The 18,844-nt window shown below is 39.1% G+C and overlaps 1 pseudogene; it reads right to left on the bottom strand.

Annotated features, from left to right (window-relative positions):
• Positions 1–338: 338 nt before the first annotated feature.
• Positions 339–1,726, bottom strand: LOC109701735 (heterogeneous nuclear ribonucleoproteins C1/C2-like; annotated as a pseudogene).
• Between the last annotated feature and the right edge of the window lie 17,118 nt (positions 1,727–18,844).

Raw genomic sequence — 18,844 nt, 5'->3', positions numbered from 1 at the left:
TGAGAAAAAAGGTCCCAAACATCAAGCTGTTCACAAAAATAACCCACAGTATCATTTTAGAAAACAAATATTAAGACTGTAACACTAATTATTTTTCTAAAGGATGCATTTGACATGCCAACTCTCATTCACAAAAATACATTGTTACATTTGTGTTGAACAGCCCCACACAGTACTTATGTGGGGTAAAACACACATACCTCCAACTCAAAGCGGCTCTCAGGTGCTACAACTAAATGAGATTGCCTTTGCAGTTAGGGAAGCAACTACTGAAATCATGTATAAATGGAAAGAACTGTACTCCCTGCATAACAAGAGATTATTTTGGAGACAGTTGATAAAAACCATACATCCTTTTTATTGTTAAGTCATAAAGAGGTATCAAAATTAAAAGCAAAAATTACAGGGAGAGACTTAACAAAAGTACTAGGAGCATCAAAGGAAGTGAAAATGGAACTAGGCGCAGAGCAATATGAAAGAATGACATGGGAAGGATAGGGAGACAGTAAGCATGCGCTGAAGATACTAGGAGAGAGGATCTGGTGAAATATTGATCTTAGACAAGCGCCTAGGTAAAGAAATAATGGTGTAAGATTTCTAAACCCCTATGTGCTTAAGAGTCATCCTCACCATTGGTGCTGTCTCTGTCATCCTCTCCTTCCTCAGCCTCCTTTTCATCATCCTTGATCAACTCCAGCTGGTCTTCCCCCATCTTCATTATCATCATCATCCAGTTGGTCCCCCTCCTCAGCAGAGTCATCTGCACCCCCCTCAGATTCCATCTTCACATTAGTCTCATCTTTCTTCTGGGAGCTGCTGCTCTGTTCCTCTTCTGACTTTTCATTCTTCACCTCTACTGCTTATTTGCTCTGTTCCTTTTCTATTTTTTCCAGACTTTCCAGTAGAGAATCCACTTTTTGCTTTATCTGGGTCAGCTCCTTCTTAATGGCCTAAAGGTCATCTCCTTTCAACTTTCCAGACTTGGATGATGATCCTCGCTGACCACTCTTAGAATTGAAGCCACTTTTGCCACTTCATGAGGTGTTTCCTGATACACGCTGGCGTTTAGAGGGCACTGCAGCCCGAGCAATAGGTGGTGGTGGTGGCACACGTGCTGGGTAACTGTACATCCTGTCATAATAACCCCACTGAAAGTCATAATCCAAGTCAAATGAGGAGCTGAGTAGAGGGGACGGAGAAGGGTGTTCTGGTACTGACCCGTACATCTCCGCTGCAGATCGTTTCACACCTGCTTTTCCTCAGTTCACTTTTGGCTCTGCAGCCAGATTAATATCTAAAACCTGGCCAGCAATCATTCTGCCATCCTCTCCTGCTACAGCAGCCCAGGCATTTCTCTCATTAACATACTGGACAAAGGCAAAGCCCTTATGAACAGAGCAACCCACAATTTTGCCATAGTTTGAGAAGATTGCTTCCACATCAGACTTCTTGACCACAAGAGTATTCAGATTCCCAATGAATACACGGGAGTTCATGGAGCGAGGGTCTGTCTTGTTGGTGACATTGCTAGCCATCGTGTTTGATGATAGGTTTCTCACAAAGCTGAAAAGTGTAGCTGAAGATCAAAAAAATCTCACAGGAGCGGGGAGGGAGCAGAGATTCGATCCTGAATCTCCAACTCCCGGGTTCTATGAAGAGAAGCTGTTGCTCGAGGTCGATAACATGGACACAACCATTCAGTGTTCGTCTCTCCACAAAGTGCACATAACATTTTTTATGACTAGCTCTGTTCAGGATATTTTCTCACCTCACTTTCTTTTCTTGCCTACTTCCTTTATTACTAAAGTTTCAGCACTCCCCATGGCGAGGTCTCAAACTACACCTTAAGTGGAGAATCTCCTTGTGCCCTCTGATACCTTTGGCTCCATCCCACAGGCTCCTTGCCATCACCTTTGAGCCCTTCTCAGCCTGGTCCTCCACCTCACTTGCCCTTTTCTATCCAGAGTCAGTTCTACCCATTTCTCCTCATTCTTCTCTCAAGCTGGGATTTGACTGCTTTCCCAGTGCTTCTATAATAGTTTGTATAAAATCATCTTATGTATTTTTCTTGGAAGATGTGTGTACCACTGTCTATCAGATTAGAATCTCTTTGAGGGCAGAAATAGGTTTCATTCTTTGTCATACTCTTATGATTCTGCAAGAACTCATCTATAAGGCATTTACAGGCTAGAACTGAAGAGACACTCTTGGGAAATTTAATTCTAATTTAATTTGTGCAAAACTCCTGGGATGGGGAGCAAATAGACTTAAGTAGATAAGTTAATTAGTGTAGCAGATGATTGTGTTTTTTTGCATTATGTTTCATGAAAATATCAGTGTATACCTCTGTGCAGGTGTATGTGTGTGCATGTATATACACATATGTGTATAATCCTACTGGTGGGAGGGAAATGGTTCCAAAAGTGAGGGAAAATATGTATTGCCTGAGAAGTGTAGGGTGCTGAAAAACAAAAACTGGTTTTGGAGACATGGTGTCACTATGTAGCCCAGGCTGGCCTCAAACTTGCAATCCTCCTGCCTTAGCTTCCAGTGCTGGGACTATGAATGTGTGCCACCATGCCTGGCAAACAAACAACCTCTCCCCTTTTTCTACTTTGTGTTTTTGCAAAAGAACAACTCTGTTCACTCCTGAAACAGCCTGTCTCATTAGCCTGCCAAATTATATCTTTCTTATCTGTTTGATTGTGGATAAAATTTAACCACGAAAATCCATATGTACTACCTGACTTGTTCCCACCTGACAGGTTAACATGGTTCTGCCAGTACGAGTTAAGACATTACTGAAGTACTCTAACATATGTGGAAGCTGTCTGTTGCCTATCTCAGCTTTTTTTTTTTTTTTTTGGAGTCTTCTTCCTATGATAGTACTTCCTAATTTAATCTTAAAGTCTTTTCAGAAAAACAGCTCAGATATATTGTGAAAGATTTCTTTAGGATTTTTGATCTAGGACAGATTCTAGTGATCTTTGACCACAACACTCCCAATAAGCTATGGCTATGGCTACCTGAAATGAAGACTATACTTTCCCAGCCTCTCTGACAGCCATGTGACTAAGTTCTGGCCAAAGAGATATAACAGAAGTGTAACTTCCAGAAATGGTCTTTAAAGTAAGGTGTCACTTTTTTGACCCTGTCTTCTTCCTATTGAGAACATTGCTGAGATAATAAATGAAGCTCAAACAACCATCTTGGAGTTGGTAAAGTCCTGTGCTACACATGGTAGGTAGCACTATAAGATAGAGCCAGAATGGATAATGATGTCTTGAAGCTGCCCTTCTAGGCAGCCTACATCCAGTCTTCCTTTCCATGAATAAGAAATAAGACTTCTGTCTTGTTTAGGCCTTTGTTATTTAGGGTTTTATTATTCACAGCTTAACCAAATCCAAGTTAAATATAGTCATGGGAGGAGCAGAGTTTGGAGAATTACAAAGAGCTCACAACCAAGACCCAAAGTGATACACCATCTACATTTAGGGGGAAAAAAATCATTAAAAAGAGAGGGAGAGGAAGGAAAAAGGATAAAAATTTTATGCTAACAAGCATGTTCCCCTCTCCTTGGGAGAGTAGGGAATGTCAGTAGCTTCTGTGTTGGTAGCTTCACAATCAGCATTGAAGGACCTCCTGAGGCCACTGTCCATAGTAGAGCTGGAAGGTTCTAGGGAGGCAGGAAGTACCATCAGCATGAGCAAGAGGAGGAGGATGAAGGTGTTCAGGAAGCCGGGATGTATGAATCCTGGCATTTTAGGTGTGGCTGTCCAGGTTTAAACCATGTGAAAGGTGATATATGGTGGTATATTGTCTTCATTTCTTAACCATGGAATTAATTAAATTAATTTTTGTTTATGGTAATGAGCATATTAAAATAACTTTGTAGTAATGCCACTCCTTATTTAAACTCTTTCCAGTCTGGCATTATTCCACAAAGTAAACTACTGAGGAGATTCTTGCCAAGAATGCAGTAGCCTGACTATTACACACAGGTAGAGCAACCAAGGTCTGCATAGGAAAGGGATTTGTCCCAAACTGCCCCAGCTAGTTAGTACTCACAGAGCAGGGATTTGCACTTTCCTGGGGGTTCTGGGGCCAGTTTTCTCTCCTCAGCACCGTGTTTAATCTACTCATTAAGTTAACTCCCAATTAGGAAAACTGGTTGTGCCATGGAAAGTTGGACTATAGTGAAGCGGAATACTCATTTTTGCTGTAAACTCATAAGTTATCAAATACCAAGTTTTTACCTGCATCTTATGAGAAAAATCAAGTTGTCAAAATTTCTGCAAAAGAACTTCTTTCAAGTTCCATCTTTCCCACTGTAAAAGACCAGATTTTGCTTGAGATAATTTGTGGTAAGGTATTTGTGTGCTGAAAAGTGCAATGAGTACTCTGGACAACCATCATGTCTTTGTTGTGGGGGTTGAAATCTTTAGGTAACAATCACAGTGACAGTTACAAGGTTTTGCTTTTACCTGGATAAAGAAATGAAAAAATAGGTATAAACTAACATTTTCTTTGGTACCAGATGACAATTTCCCAAAGATCACAACTTTTCTAATAATAATAATATTTCTATTTTTAGAAAAAAAACTAAATATATGTTATTTCTTTCTACTAAATCTTTTGGTGTATTCCTTACTCATTACAAATTTCTATCACCTGTGTTTGTATAAAGGCACTAAATCCAAGCTGGATATAATTATACATGCTTATATAATGGAGATGTGCCTTTTCCCAGGCTTTCTACCCACTTGCTTTGTGAAAATCACCTATCTTGAAATCTTGGATTTTTAACATAGAACGCAACCTCTTAGCTCAATACATAAATAATCCAATCCCTTGGTTTGAAAATGAGAAAAATTGAAGTCTCAAGAGAAGAAAGATTGTGTCCAAGGTCACAGAGCTAGTTGAGGTTTTAAAAAGTATCTTTTCAATTCCTTTTATGTCTGTGTAGAGGAGATTAAGAAGAAATATTTTTCCTCCCCTTCTATTTTCTCAGCCTGCAAGCATTCCAGATGAGGGCCTATATTTAGAGTCATAAATATGGTACCACAAAGTACTACTATACACGATTTATTGAATAACTCTTTTTTTACTTTGAAGGAACAAAATGTATCATAACTATTTGCTCTTTCTCACTTTTCTGTCAACCTTTTATGTATGAGTTGAACTGGTTGTTCTTTGTACTGAGGTGTGTGTGAAAATGTCATGTGCTAACAGCTAATTAGTAGCATTTCAGAGAAAAAGAAGGCCTTGCTAATGCAACCAAGCTTGTGTCACCATGGTACTAGAAGCAGCTGCTGCTTCCTCGTATCAACAAAGCCCAACACAGTCGGGAACACTGGCTCAGGGCTGGGAGAAGGTTTCTGAGAGCAGCCAACATCTCCGTTTGGGGTCTGCCAACATGCTGTGTGGGACCGAGAGAACCGTGTATGCCCAAAGACCCCTAGGAACCCAGCACTAGCTTCAATACTTCCTCCAGATTCTCAGATGGGTCAGATTGCTAGCACCCAAAAAGGGGTAGCAAATGCTTGCTAAGAAAAAGGAACCATCCTACCATGCCAGTTCTAACTAGGTAATGTTTCTACCTCATTCACCTGTATTGTCAAAATAATATTTGCCCAAACTTTCATTCTTGAGTATAGTTATCAAGGAAGAAACAATTAATGAAAAAGCGTGGTTTGGGAGGAAAGGAGGAAGACAATTACCATTAATATAAATAGGAGGTGATAAAACCCACATTTTCTATGCATAATTTATCTGACCAGCTACTCATAGGATAATATATGCATAAAATGTTAAAGTTTTATTTCTAGGGAATTCAATATTTTGCCTTCATTGAAATTGATTAGGATGTGGTAATTTTCAACTATCCACTTAGGACATTCAGAGTTGGAAGTGAGCTTGATTTCTTAGCTTCAATTTTGATGATTAAAAAAACTTGAATACGTGAATTCATCATCATATTTACCACCAGCTCAATATTTGTGGGCCTATGCCTAGAGATACTGGAATTACAGCCGGGCTTCCATGATTCTTCAGGTACATTTTAGTCATCATGTAATTCACATAAATGTCCTATTGAGCACCTTCTCTGAACCTCACAAAGTAGGTTATTTTTACACTACTATTTTAGATTGCCACTTGGTAATTACCATCTTTCCTCCATTGTTTCTTCCTTCACAGGGCATACAAAAATGTCTATACTCTTGTCATGGTGTTTAATGAAAACTAAACTGATTGTCATACAGGATGCAAAAAGTGTAATTGGTCCCACAATTATTTAGTATGCCTAAAAAAAAAACAGGGGACTTATAGCTCAACATAGCAGATTTTAAAATGATTATACCTCCAATTTCTCTTAAAGCCCTGCTAAAATGTCAGTAAGAAAATGGAAACATATACATGATAAGAACAAAAAAGGAAATAGTATTTTGAAAGCTTAATAGCAGGTGGATGGGCACTAATTGACTTTCTAGATAGAAGGCTGTGTGTTAACAGCCTGTAAGAAATAAAGCCAAAAAAGCAGGTTGAATAGAGTCGCCAAACACAGAGAGTGTCAGTAATAGAGGCTGCACCTGCCTCCGGAAGGATGTGGGTAAAAATTGCTCTAGGAGCAGTTTGGCCCTTAGTTTCCCCATTGTATCTGGCACTTCCAGCTACTATACTTTTCTCATTTGTCCTAAGGCTTGGGATTTATTCTCAAAAGAGGCTGATGAACAAGTCTGGATGGGGAACTGGGCAGAGCCAAGGGCACTGCCATCATTTGGAAACTAGGGAGGCTAAGGAGGCAGCTGTAAGCCAAGTCATAGCACCACCAGCACCATTTTCCTCTTGCTCAAGGGATGCACAGACACTTATGGGAGAAGGGGGGTTCCTCCCCAGATAAATTGATTGGCCCAAGATAATGCATCCACAGATACTGTGGTAAGCAGAATACTGTCTGCGTCCCAATCCCTTGAAACATATATGTGTTAGGTTACATACCTAACCTAAATGAAGTGGCAGATGGAATTAAGGTTGTTGATCAGCTGACTTTTACATAGACTAGCCTAAGTTATCCAGGGGGCTCAGTGTAATCACTGAGGTCCTGAAAGAAATGGAAGAAAGAGGCAGATTAGAGTCATGTGATTTGAGAACAATGTGTATTTGAAAAGGACAGACAGAATATGGATGACTTCTGGGAGCTGAGAAAGGGAAGGAAATGGATTCTCCCTCAAGATACTCCTGGAAGCAACACTGTTCACCCAATATCCTAACTTTGGCTCAGGGAGACTGTATCAGACTTCTGACCTCCACAACTGCAGGATAATCAAGCTGTGTGGTTTGAAGTCAGCAAGTTTGTGGATGTTTGTTACTACTGCCATGGAAAGCTAAGACAGATACTGGGAAAAAGCAAACCAAATGCCTGACTACCCTGAACTGAATCTCATTAGCTGCAAATCCCATTCATATCCTCTGGACTACTGTTAGCTTTTTGGGACTTGTCTTTAAAATGGATAGCCAAGGAATAACAGACATTTGAAGGAATGCTCTAACACAAAATGCAAAGTCCAAAATTAATAAACATAATAGAAAGAAAAAACATGCAGGGAGAAAACAAAACAAACAAAAACCTTCAGAGACTGCATTCATGAAACAAGAACAGGGTGTTTTTAGAAAGGAATATTCAGAAGACTTCAAGAGCTTTTAGAATTTAAAAATATAATAAATATTATAGAAAGGCAGAGAAGTAAAGTTTAAAAACCTCCAAGAAAAGTAAAACAAAATGGTTTTAAGAAAATTAAAATATCTATAAAGGATCCTCAAGAGGTTCTCAGAATAAAGTAGAAAACTGAGATTGAAAGAGTCAATGTACCTACAACATGAATGAATAAAGACCCCTGCTGAAGCACATTAGTATTTCTTTCCAGAAATCCAGTAATAAAGAGATGATCATAATAACACCTAGAGAATAAAATATGATTGTGTACAAAGGATCAGCCCCAGACTTGCCTCAGAGGTCTCAAAAAAAAAAAAAGTTGCACAGTAGTAGAACAAAGGCCTTAACAATTTCAAAGAAAATGTCTACCTTAGAACTTCCCTGAAGGCTGTCAAAGTCTGCAAGTGGGATAATATTTTTAGACATTCTTAAAAGGAAAGGACTAAAAATAGAGCCTCCTATGTATCCTTCCTTGGAAATCTACTGGAAGATCTTGTGCTCCAAGAGGAGGAGGAAGAAGATGTTAGGAATGAGGAATCAGGGCCGTCTAGAGAGGAGAGTGAGGAAGGAAATGTCAGGATGGGGGCCACATGGCAGGCCAGCAACATTCAGTTCCAAGTGCAGACAAAAGGCTCCAGACAGTGAATCTGAGAAGTTGCTGGTGGTGGAAAGAAACTACTAATTCATCAACTGTAAAAACGTGGACCTGACTTACTGCAGGGTGTAGAGCTGAGTTAGTGGTAAGTGCACAACAAAACTCAAGCAAACAAATAACTTAAAACCCAATAATTTACTCTGAAGATCACAGTAAAAATCCTTATATATAGGGAAAGAACAGTTGAGTTTACTATAAGGCCACGTTAAAATAACCATCCATCACCATAATAGGGGAGTTACTGAATACTAATTTAATTCACATTGGTGATATGTGATATGCTAAAGCTATATAAAGGGAATGGTGGTGAGGGGAAGTGCAGATGTGTATGTATGGTCAGCTCTCCTGGCCTTCCTTATTTGCAGGTTCCACACTTGTGGATTCAACCAACCTTGGATGGAAATCAAAACCTAGATCTGGGTCAGGCATGGTGGTGCACATCGGAAATCCTAGTTACCTGGGAGGCAGAGGCAGGAGGACTGCAGCCCGAGGCCAGCTGGGCAAGACAGTGAGACCCTATCTGAAAAACAAACTGAAAGCAAAAAGGACTGAGGGTGGTGGGCGCCGATGGTTCATACCTGCAAACATCTACTCAGGAGGCAGAGATCAGGAGGATCACAGTTCGAAGCCAAGTAGTTCACGAGACCCTATCTTAAAAGCCCACCACAAGAAAGGGCTGGTGGAGTGGATCAAGGTATAGGTCCCGAGTTCAAACCTCAGTGCTGAACAAAAAAAAGGACTGAGGGTGTGGGTGTGGTTGAAGTGGTAGTTCTTGCTAGGAAAGCAATACCACCAAAAAGCAAAACAAAACAAAAAAAGAAAAGCAAAACAAAATAAATCTGTACCTAACAGGTACAACTGCTTTTTCTTGTCATTGTTCCCTAAATAATATAGTACAATGACTATATAGATATTATTTACATTATATTAGGTATTATAAGTAATTTGAGGTGATTTAAAGTATTCAAGATGATATGCATACATATATGTAAATATATGTACAAAATACTACGCTTGTATATATACAAAATACAAGGGCATTTAGCATGCTCAAATTGGTATCCTGTGGATACCAGTCCCCTGCAGATACCAAGGGATGACTACGTATTATTTGTGGTGTGTTCATGTATATTATCTGGCAGATTGTAAAGGTGGCCACAGCTCTTTACTTCTCTTTGTATTCTTTGTAATGAGGCTTAGTAGGACTTCCTGTCAAGAAGTGGAATTTGTGTCTCCTCCCCGCAAGGGTGTGTGTGTGTGTATGTGTGTGTGAGACCAGCAGGCCAGTTCTGAGGCTGAACCTGACCCTCAGGAAGCTGTACACACATCCTCTGGTGTCTTGCAGCCCTGTTATGCTGTGTTATGTTGTATGAACAAGCCTAGCCCAGCCTGTGAGAGGCTGAAAGAACACAGGAGTGTGCAGGAGGCATCCCAGCTGGGACCACTTAGGCCAGCTAGACCCCTGCCAACCCAGTGACTCTCACAGCTGCATAAATGAGTTATGCCAGAACCAGAAAAATCAACCTGTCCGGCCAAGTTCAAATTGCTGATCCACGGGATTATGAGTAAATAAATGGTTGCTAAAAACCAATAAGATTTGGGGTGGATTGTTACACAGCAAAAGCTAATTGATACTGTGTGTGTGTGTGTGTGTATGTGTGTGTGTGTGTGTGTGTGTGTAGAAGATGTTAATAAAATAAAGCCAAGATTTTGTATTCTACAAGAGAAACTCACCATGCCTTCCTAAATCCAAAAAATCATGCAACACAGTAGAAGCATATTATTTAGAAACACAGAGACAAAAACAGTGACCAGATTTTAAAGTGGATAATTCAGAATATAAACCCAGGGTCAAGAGGGCTGTTCTTTTTTCATTATAGGCTTTGCAGAATTGTCTGACTTTTTTTTTAATGACGTACATTTGGATAAAATAGCAAATTAAGTGGAAAACAAAAGGAAAAATAACTAAACTTTCAAGCAATTCATAATCAGCTGAGGCATAGCATCTGCTCCAACCAGCAATAGTCATGTGTTCCACACATGCCCCAGTGGCCAGAGGAAATTCCAGCTAAGACATTGCTACAACTAACCCAAATTCCCTTCTGATTAGCATTCGGTCTTCATGCCTGCAGGCTTGTGGTTAGTGCACAGTGGGTGAATTGAAAAAACAGTGCATGGAAAAATTGAATGCAGAGGCCCAGGCGCTGCAGGTGCTCTTCAAGTTGGTAGTGTCCACACAGTTGAGTCCAACATGGACCACATACATCAAAAATAATGGAAAAGTGGCTGCAGCCAAAATCAGGGCATGGAAAAATTGGTCATTAAAAATTATTCTGTGGCAACTTTGTTGAGTTGGCATAGATAAAAAGTGAGCAAATCACCAGACTGAGCATGGTGAGGGGCTGCTGTAAAGACAAAACAGATAAGAACTACACATATACAACAGCAGTGGAAATGACTGTCATCTGACAATCACCCTCTGCTTCTCAGCACTGCTCTCTGAAATGACCACTTTAAAGTGTACTTATGGTGTTTGGGAAGAGGTACAGAAAGTGCAAACAATGTACTCTATGTTAAGTGATGTTTTATTAGTCAGAGCGGGCTAAGGTATGCCACAGTAGAGAAAAGCCCCAAATCTCTAGACTTTGCATTGCACACTGCATACACAAAGTGTGACTGCAGAGGGACTCTGATTACCTAGGTATCTCAGGATCCAGGCTGAGCCTTGCTGCCACTACCACTTTCTCTCAAAGCTGACCCAAAGTGACATGTATCACTTCTGTTCATATTTCCTTAGCCAAACCACTCCCGTGGCTTTGTCTAAATTCAAAAATGTAGGAAAATGCAATGCTACCATGTATTTGGGAGAACTGGAATGTTTGGGAACTAGTGCAAGTCATCTGGGTGTTCTCTCTGCTCTTCAACATCAGATAGAATATGAATTACTTATATTTATTTTTATTCAAAGTATATTTTTCACAGATATGTTTTACTTTGGAAAATTATTATGCTTTAAAGGCAGATGATGGATTTGGCTAGAGAGGGAGGACCCAGAGGTTATATGAGGTCTTAAGGTTATGTAAAGTAATGTGGCTTCTTTTTTTCTTCCTGTGGTTGAATGATGCAACACAGTATTTGCAGACCAATCCTGGTCTGCCTTAAGTGGTTTCTATAACAAGATAATTCTCTTTTACCAGTCACTAACCCATTTATTTTTGCTTGCAAGTGGAGTCTTAATTGTGCCTGAATTTTGAAAATTGTGAGTTTGAGATCACCACCTTTTGTCTACTTAAGAAATAACCTGAGATGTACTAGAAATAAAAGTGCAAATGCACCAGTGGGAAAGCTTTATTTATCTAAATGTCAAAGTAACAGCTGCACTGTGAGCAGAAGTGATGAGGAGCAAGATCCCCTAATCCAGAAGGTCAAAGATGTCATTTTCACAGTGAGACAACGTGGAGTGGAGGACTGAAGCAGGTTTCCACCCTTTGGAGTCTAAATAAAGAAACGTGTTTCCTGAGTTTCCTGAGGAAAGCACTATGCTTTCCTCTGTGTGTGGATGGAAATACGTAAGCAGGGGTTCCAAATATTTAGCCAAAGCCCCTAAACCATTTGCTCCAACAACTTTGAATATTTTGTGCATCAAATCCAACTATGGTTATATTGCCTCCACACAAAAATCCAAACAACTAGAAAAGCTGAAGCAATCGTAACCCTGTATTACGTTGGAGTAAGAAAAAACGCATGACAGGTACACTTTTTTCAAAAGAAAAGCCAATTCCAGAATGTTACAGGGATAGGACTTTGCCAATTTCTTCTTTTTTTTAACACATTTTTTTATTGTTGTACTGGGGGTACATTGTGACATTTACAAAATTTCTTACGATTTATCATATTTGAATTCACCCCCTCCGTCATTCTCTTTTATCCCCTCCCCCACTTAGAATAGTTTCAACAGGTCTCATTTTTCTATTTGCATACATTGGTGCATAATATTTTCACCATATTCACCTCCTACGCCCTTCCCTTATGTCCTCCCCCCACAGGCACAGGCGCCCAGACAGGAACTGTTTTATCTTCCTTTTCTCTGTTTTTGAAAAAAGACATTTTTGTTTGTTTACGGTAGCTATACAGGGAGTTTCATTCTGACATTTCCATGTATATATGTATTATAGCCTGAATTGGTTCATTCCCCTCTACTTTTTCTCCTTTCTACCTTAGTCCCTTTCATATAGTGATTTCAACAGTTTAAACATACTATATTCATTTTTATATAGAAAGTACATCAACTGTATTCACCTTCTTAACTTCCTTCTTTTATACACTCTCTCCCACTAGCGACCTCCCCGTAGCATGACCTGTTTTCTTTCTTTCTTTTTTTGGCAGCACTGGAGTTTGAACTCAGGGCCTCATGCTTCCTAGGGAGGCACTCCTACTGCTTGAGCCACTTTGCCAGACCCTATCTTTTCATAATTTTGCTTGTGGTTGTATTAGGTCTGTATTGCATATATGAGAGAAAACCTATGGCCTTCTGAACTTGGCTAACTTTACTTAAGATGATGTTCTACAGTTCCATCCATTTACCTACAAATGACAAAATTTCATTCTTCTTTATGGTTGAGTAAAATTCCATGGTATATAAATACCACATTTTAAAAATCCATTCATCAGTAGTGGGGCATCTTGGCTGTTTCCATAGCTTAGCTATTGTGAATAATGCTACAATAAACATGGGTGTGCAGGTGTCATTATCGTAACCTGACTTATATTCCTTCAGGTATATCCTTAGGAGTGATATTGTTGAATCAAATGGCAGTTCTATTTTTAGCTTTTTGGGGTAGCCTCCATACTGTTTTCCACATTATACTAATTTATATACCAATCAACAGTGTACAAGGGTTTTTTTTCCCCACATCCTCACCAACATTTGTTTTTGTTTGTGTTCTTGAGGATAGCCATTCTAACGGGAGTGAGGTGGAATCTTAACGTGGTTTTGATTTATATTGCCTTTATGTGATTTCAGCCAGTTTCTTAACCAGACACACTCAGGAAGAAATAAACTTTGTTGATGTGCACCACTTTTTTACCTTTGCAGATTTTGAACTGCAAAATCTTTAATATGGACACTTACCAGCCAGTCTGATTTATAAGTAGCAAAGTCTTTAACCTGGGACACAATGAGATTTGTTGAATATTCAAACCCATCAGCATGTGCCTCAACCTACAAAACATCTATTAAGGGTTCTGAGAGTACCTCAAGTCCTTCCTTATTAGCATGCTGGTGACATGCCACCACCAGGGTTTAATGAGTGGTCTGAGCTGAACATTTCTGGATTCTCATCTTTCCTCTTATTTTCCTTCGTCCCATGCCATGTACATGGGATACCTCTGGGTTGGGGCCCTCTATATTGCAAACGACAATGCAGTTATAGATTACTAGATCGTATACACTGCATTCTATAGTGATAGATTTGTAGGCAATTCACTCATTCACATTAAAAGTTGTAAAAGACTCATTCACATTAAGCTCTTTTAATACTTTATTAATTGATTTATCTAGACTAGGGTTTCTCAACTGTGGTACGGTTGACATTTGGGGCAGGTAGTTCTTTGTTATAGGTGGAAGGCTTCCCTGTGCATTAGAAGATGCATAGCAGCAACCTGTGCCCCTCTGACAAGAGGCCAGTCATACCCTCTCTCCCTGGTTTTAACAACCAAAGAATGTCTTTGGACACTGTCAAATGTCTCCTGGGATCCCAAATAAGAACCACCAGGCTAGATAACCTGTATCCAATGGAAATATAACACAAGACATTAATGTAACTTCAAATTTTCTAAAAGTTATATTAAACAAAAGTAAAAGAAACTGGCAAAATAATTTTAATGATATTTTAACTTAACTCACTATATCCAAAATATTATTACCTCAACATGTCTTCAATACAAAAAATGATTAATGAGATTTTTTTTCTTTTTTTGTGTGTGTACCAAGTCTTCAAAATCTAGTGTGTATTTTATACTCATAGCACATCTGAACTTGGATAAGCCTCATGTCAAGGGCTCAGGAGCCACAACTGTCTGTCTTCTTGGACAGTAGAGGTCAAGATGGCTTCATGTTTGTGTACTCCCAAAATTTCTATGTTGTAGTCCTAACCCCCAAAGGATAGTATTAGGAGGTGGGACCTTTGAGACATGATTAAATTTTATGAGGTCATGAGGATAGAGCCCCCATGATGAGATAGTATTCTTATGAGAAGAGAGAAAGACTAGAGCTCCTTATCTCAGTCTTGTGAGGATGCGATGAGAAGACAGCCATCTACAAATCAGGCAGAGGGCCCTCACCAGGCAGGATCATCAGCACCTTGATTTTGGACTTACCATCCTCCATAACTGTGAGAAGTGAATATTTTATTGTTTAAGTAACTCAGTCTATGGTATTCTGCTATAGCAACCCAAACTGGCTAAGACAATGGCTTTGCTTTTCCCCCAATACTGTGAGCAAGAATTTGACAGTCTGGATGCCATCTGTGTCTGTAAGCTTTCTGTTACCTATAACCAATACTTGACACAATCATTAAGAGAAAAGGTTTGTTTGGCTCACTGTTTTAGAGGTTTTAGTCTATGATTGGCTGGTCCCTTTGCTTTGGGCTTGTGGGGACACATCATGGGTGGGAGCGCATGGAGGAGCAGAATTGCTTACCTCGTTGCTAGGATGAGAAAGAGAGAGAGAGAGTAAAGAGAAAGAGACCATTCCTTTGAGGTCACCCCCCCTGCCATGATTTAAAATCCTCTACTAGGTCCCACCTCTTAAAATTTCCACCACCTCCCAATAGCGTTAGGCTGGGGACCAAGCTTTTAACACATGAACCTTTGGGGGACATTCAAGATCCAAACTATAGCACCTTGGTTCTCTGTCTCCTTAGCTAGAGTGTTGGACTTTAAGTTCCAGAAAGGCAGAGACCATACCTAGCACATTCCCAGCTATAAATTCATTTCCTAGTGCAATGTCTGACACAAAACAAGCCCCCATTACCGAATGAATGTCTATGTTCTTGCATGCATGGGTGATAAATTCTCTGTCAACACTGACCACTTGATTGCTGTGGTAATGGGAAAGGTAGATATAGCACATATACTCTGTTTATTCAATTTGTGTCAGTTGTGTTGGGTATATTTGCATCTAAAGAATTGCTCAATGAGAACTAAAGATATGACAGATAGGTTCTTTTTCAATATGATAAAGATATGATAAATATGATAATGATATGTTCTTTATCAATGTGATTATATTCAGGGCATGTTTACTGATTAAAAACATTATATGAAATACTAAACCATCCTAATTACCAATTTATCACAATCCTGGATTAATTAAAATTCTCTACCAAGCACTCTACAGGAATAGTAAATTTGTTGTTTTATTTTATTTTATTACATTTCTGAATGAATTCTATTACAACACCAGTTAATGGAACTGTGCACAGAAGAGGATATAAGCAATATTACCTTTCCTAGAGCCCCACTCTCTCCATTCAAGAAAACCAGAGAATTAAAATGGGTCACAGAAGAACACTTGAATATAAGTCAGTGTACGGGGGTCTCTTTCTTTATATGTATTTTCCATTGTGTTCTATTATTTATGAATCTTCTTGCCTAGCCAGACAACCACTTACAGGAACGCTAACTAGATGATGAGTAAGGCTCCCCCACGGCACAAAGTACCAGTCTTTAATTCTTTTATTCTAAAACAGTGTTTTGAAGTCTTCTAATACCTGCTTCCCAAACCTGCATGATCATCAATATCCTTTTGGGGAAGGAAAGCTTTTATAAGACTAAAGGGACAGAAGATACATAAAATGAAAAACAACAACAGAATAGATGAAAGACCAGGTACAGTGGGTCGAACCTGTAATCCCAGCTACTTGGGAGATGTACTTGGGAGGTTCATGGGTCAAGGCCAGCCTGGGCAAAATTTGAAAAAAATCCCATCTCAACAAACAAGCCAAGTGTGTGGTACATATCCTAGCCTCTTGGGAGGTAGAGGTAGGAGCATCTCAGTATAAGTCTGGCCTTAGACAATAACACAAGATCCTATTTGAAAAATAACGAAAGCAAAAAGGGAAAGGCTGGGGGCATGACTCAAATGGTAGTGAGCTTGCCTAGCAAGGGTAGTGTGAGGCCCTGAGTTCAAACCCCAGTTAAAAAAAAAAAAGAGGATTATGAGAAACAGGACGCTTTCAAACAGGAACTAAAAGCAATATGGAAGTATGTCAGGTTATTGATGAGTAAACATCTATATTTATATTAAACTATAAAAAAAAGTGTAAAAGGAAAAAGAAGTCTAAAAGGACTCCTCCAGATATCACATTTCATTTTCTCTGGTACAGGACGTGATTATTTTTAAAGCCTCATGAGTAACTTTGATGATCAACATTTGGGAACCAGCATCTTAACTTCCAGTATGAAGTAATAAGGGTGGGTGACAGGGCGATGTACCCTTAATTCTTTCTTTTTCCTGGTGAGCCCTTCTCTGGGGTACATAAGATCTTGTCCAGTGATGATGACGTCCTGAACATAAATGAAATTTACTAAAAAGAACTTTGAGCTGAAAGTCAGCACAGCTAGATTTGATTTGATCTGTTATTGGCAATCTGTCTTTAGCCGAGTCATTTATTCTTGCAATCAGTTTTTCTACCTGCAAAAACGATTTTGTAAGCCATGATTCTTACTTTGTGTCTAGTGAAAATGTGATTTGAAATGTATTTAGGCTGCAGAAGACACATTCATTAAAATTGTTGTGATTATTCACTGGTACATAAAACAGAAGATCAGACTTTTGACTCAGTCTTTCTCCCCAAATATTTTTTGGCAGGCTTATTGATTCCTTTTATTGTTGCCATAAGAAATCATCATAAGACCTAGTTTGATGGAGACACAAACACAGTATAGCCATAGACTACAGTAGAGAAAGGCACAAAGACACATGGTTTCTTTGTTCTCAAGCACGCTCTCAAATTAACATAAAATTAATCCTATAAATTACTTCTTATTGTTTTATAGTATGTTTTCATATGCATGTCTTTTTATTTGAATGCTATTTCTTATTTAATGCAGAGAAATTTAAAGCATTTAAAGCATTCTTGTGTTTATATTTTCTAAATCATAGGGCCAGTTGCAATGAGATTGTAGTTAATAACTAAGTATGAAAACATGGCTAGTTAGAATTAATCTGCATATGTAATCTTAATTAATGGTTATTTTATTCAAATTGGGTAATTTGCATAAAATTAGAAAGATATTTATTTTATGGCATGTTTTCATTTTGTTAAAGCTCTGATAATTTGTAACTATCACAATGGCTCCAAACATGATTTGGAGATGATCAGGATGTATAATGATAGCTCAAATGTGGTGTTAAGTTTATTTTCATGGATACTCATTATTATGTATTCTATCAAGTATATTTAGGGTTTGTCTTCAGATATAAAGAAAAGAACACATAATTAACTATCTATAGAAAATCTTGACGATCTAGAGAGACAGAGGTTATCACCCAAAACTGGGGCCCAGAGGCAACTTCTCTGATTGGTTTCTTTTCTAGCCTGAGAGGAGGCACGCATGTGGAACCCATTTCAAATGGAAGCCAGCACCATATGCCTCTTATAAAATGCCACCCTCTGAGGCTGAGGAGAAATGTTCTTTATCCCATCCCCACCCCTTTTCTTGCAACTTCTGTGAAGTCACAGAACTTAGGAAACCGTGATTCTTTCAGGCCTGGATTTATCACCATCTGGGAAGCAGAATGAGATGCCTGGCACTACCACTTTCATCTGCCACATGCTCAGGACCTCATCAGCTATGGGGTGATTCCAGCCACTGCAAGTCACCTCATCCATTGGAAAGAGGAAATGAAGTAATAAGGAGTGAGTTCTGCCCCAAACCCTCCTGGGCTGTTTCTGTTTGCTACCACATCCTGTGTGAAGTGCCTTATGCTGGCTTCCAAGGTTGTCTATAATTTAGCCCCACCCTACCCACATCTCTCCCCAGCCAAACTGGCCTCACTGCTGCCTGAATAGACTCAAATCTGCTTGTGTCTTTATAGATAGTTGCTCTTCCCTGCTGTCTTTTAAGGGGCAGCACAAGTCTCAAATCTCATAGAAATCTTCCCTGAGTCCTCCTTTCTTCCAGCTCTTACTACTAGACCAGTCTTCTGACCTCACACTTTCATCTGTAACAAGCAATTTAAGCCTAATTATGTAGTAGGCTCTATTGTCCTTTGATTGTCTCATGTTTTAGCTCCCCAATTAAATTGTAAGTCCCATTGTAAGTTCCTTAAGGATAGCTTTTTAAAAATGGTTTTTATTTTTAATTGCCATATAATAATTGACTATACTTATATTTCAATACAGGTACACAATATGTAATGATCAAATTAGGGTAACATTTATCATCCCTTAGTATTGGCACCACTCTAA

Source organism: Castor canadensis, chromosome 8, assembly GCF_047511655.1.
Source record: "Castor canadensis chromosome 8, mCasCan1.hap1v2, whole genome shotgun sequence".
Lineage (NCBI taxonomy): Eukaryota > Metazoa > Chordata > Mammalia > Rodentia > Castoridae > Castor > Castor canadensis.
This window is presented reverse-complemented; position numbering and strand designations above follow the sequence as displayed.